Consider the following 3,288-nt stretch of genomic DNA (forward strand, 5'->3'; position numbering starts at 1 on the left):
CAGGCTCTATAAAGCCCTTGTCCATGCTGATGGGGGGGGGCAATTCAAGAAGTTTACCACAGAATCTTCTTCATAAGCATTGCCTTTATTCTACATTTTGTTAAGAGTAAATATAGATGTGACAATATAAGAAAAAATGGAGAATATTTAAGATAAGATGAAGAGTGATGCTACATAACCAAGTAGCTATAAATGTAAGTACAGTGATACAAGCAAAAGGTATAGCCAAGAGCAATGCAGAGCTAAACTTCTTCAGTACCATCGGTGTTATCCAACCTTATGGTAAGAGTAAATATAGATCTTATGTGTAGAAAATGGAGGGCAAAGGAAAATAAGCTGCAGAGTGATGGTACATGAACAACTACCTGTCAATATAAGTACACTGATAAAGGACAGCAGGTACTTACAAGAACAATGCAGAGCTAAAAAATTTCATTGGCATTGGATATATTCTACACTAATGTAACCATTCATACCGATCAGATAATTTGGAGCGAACAATTGATAAGCAAGCTATCATGCATACTGCTGTCACATAATGAACCAGGTATGTATGCAAGTGACGTTGGTTGGCGAAGAGTTGGCATATGGCTTTGGTTGGCGAAGAGTTGGCATCCAACGCAACGTTGGACAAGGTCCTGTGCATCCGCTTGGGCCGTCGGCCAATAAAATCCTGTACGGAAGGCCTTGATAACAAGTGCCCGAGCTGCGGCGTGGTGCCCGCCGAGACCGGCATGAATCTCAGCCAGTAGCTGCCGCCCCTCCTCCTCGGAGATACATCTTTGAAGGACTCCGGTAGCGCTTTTCTTATAGAGTTCTCCGTCGTGAACCTTGTAGGCCTTCGAACGCTGGACAATATGGCGAGCCTCATTCTGGTCCTCAGGAAGCTCCTTCCTATTGAGGTAGGCCAGGTAGTGTTCAGTCCACGGGGCAATTATTGCCATGATGAGATGCGCCGACGGTGTTATTTCGGTGGCTGAGCCTCTGATGATGTCGGTGTTTTCGGAATCTGGGGTTATGTTCGGATCCGGACTAGTGTTGCCGTTTTCCCCCTGCCACACCACGGATGGCTTAAAAATCCTTTCCAGAAAGATATTAGGCGGTACGGGGTCGCGCTTAGCGCCGGTACGAGCAAGAACGTCCGCCGCTTGATTACTCTCTCGAGCCACATGATGGAACTCGAGCCCCTCGAACCGAGCCGACATTTTTATGACGGCATTACGATAAGCTGCCATCTTAGGATCTTTGGCATCGAAGTCTCCATTTATTTGGGATATTGCGAGGTTTCAGTCCCCGCGCACTTCCAGGCGTTGTACACCCATGGAGACAGCCATCCGGAGACCGTGCAATAAGGCTTCGTATTCGACTGCGTTGTTGGAGTCTGTGTATAGTATTTGAAGTACGTACTGAATGACGTCTCCAGTAGGGGACGTTAAAACGAAGCCCGCTCCTAGCCCTGACTGCACTTTGGAGCCATCGAAGTACATAACCCAATTGGAATATGTGCCATACTCTTTAGGGAGTTCGGCCTCTGTCCATTCGGCTACGAAGTCAGCTAGTACTTGGGATTTGATAGCTCGATGTGGTTTGTATGTAATATCAAATGGGAGGAGCTCAATGGCCCATTTGGCAATCCGGCCCGTGGCATCGCGGTTGTTTATTATGTCGTTGAGTGGTACTTCGGAAGCCACCGTAATCGAGCACTCCTAGAAGTAGTGACCGAGCTTTCGGGATGCCATGAAGACCGCGTATGCTATCTTTTGATAATGGGGTTACCGGGATTTGCATGGTGTAAGGACAGTGGATACGTAGTATACTGGCTTCTGGAGCGGGAATTTGTGTCCGTCCTGTTCTCGTTCAACGACGAGCATGGCACTCACCACTTGATGTGTTGCCGATATGTATAATAACATCGGTTCACCGACGTCCGGCGTGGCCAGGATTGGGTTGCTCGCTAGAAGGGTTTTTATTTCTTCCAGTCCGGCTGTCGCCGCGTCCGTCCACTCGAAGTGGTCGGTTCGCCGTAGAAGGCGATAGAGTGGCAGTGCCTTTTCTCCCAATCTGGAGATAAAGTGGCTTAGAGCTGCCACGCAACCCGCGAGTTTTTGGACTTGTTTAAGGTCTGTTGGCGTAGCCAATTGTGACAAAGCTCGGATTTTGGCTAGATTTGCTTCAATTCCTCTGTTGGAAACGATGAAGCCGAGCAGTTTTCCGGCGGGGACGCTGAAAACGCACTTTTCCGGATTGAGCTTAATGTCATACGCGCGGAGGTTATCGAATGTGAGACGTAAATCCTCTATTAGTGTCTCGACGTGCCTGGTTTTGATGACGACGTCGTCGACATAAGCTTCGACTGTCTTGCCGATCTGTTTCTCTAGGCATGTTTGAATCATGCGTTGGTATGTGGCACCGGCGTACTTAAGCCCGAAGGGCGTGGTGTTGAAGCAAAATGGCCCATATGGGGTAATTAATGCTGTTGCAGCTTGATCGGACTCCTTCATTTTGATTTGATGGTATCCGGAATATGCATCAAGGAAACACAGTGAGTCGTGTCCTACGGTGGCATCGATGATTTGATCGATGCGAGGGAGAGGGAAGGGATCTTTAGGGCAAGCCTTGTTGAGGTCTTTGAAATCGACACACAGGCGCCAGGATTTGTCATTCTTTGGTACCATCACCAAGTTTACCAGCCAGTCCGGATGTTTTATTTCTCTAATGAATCCGGCCTCAATTAGCTTGGCTAACTCCTCTCCCATGGCTTGCCGTTTGGGTTCGGAAAAGCGCCGCAGTGCTTGTTTGACTGGTTTATATCCCTTTAATATATTGAGACTATGCTCGGGCAGTTTACGTGGGATTCCAGGCATGTCGGAAGGGTGCCAGGCGAATATATCCCAGTTTTCGCGAAGGAAATCCCGTAGCGCGGTGTCCACTGTTGGGTCTAGTTGTGCTCCAATAGATGCTGCCTTCTTGGGGTCAGTTGGGAGGACCTGGAATTTGACTATTTCTTCTGTCGGCTTGAAGGAGGTGGATTTAGGTCGTTTGTCTAAGATCACATCGTCTTTATCCACCGTAAAGTGCAGCGCGGTTAATTCTTCGGCCGCGAGGGCTTTAGATAATGCATCAAGGGCCAGGGATGCGGTTTTGCTTTCGGCGCGGAGTGCTATGTCCGGATCACTAACAAGAGTGATTATGCCGTTTGGTCCAGGCATTTTGAGCTTCATGTACCCGTAATGAGGTATAGCTTGGAAGCGTGTAAAAGCATCCCGCCCCAGCAGGGCGTGGTATCCG

This window comes from Triticum aestivum, chromosome 4D (genome assembly GCF_018294505.1).
Source record: "Triticum aestivum cultivar Chinese Spring chromosome 4D, IWGSC CS RefSeq v2.1, whole genome shotgun sequence".
NCBI classification, from domain to species: domain Eukaryota; kingdom Viridiplantae; phylum Streptophyta; class Magnoliopsida; order Poales; family Poaceae; genus Triticum; species Triticum aestivum.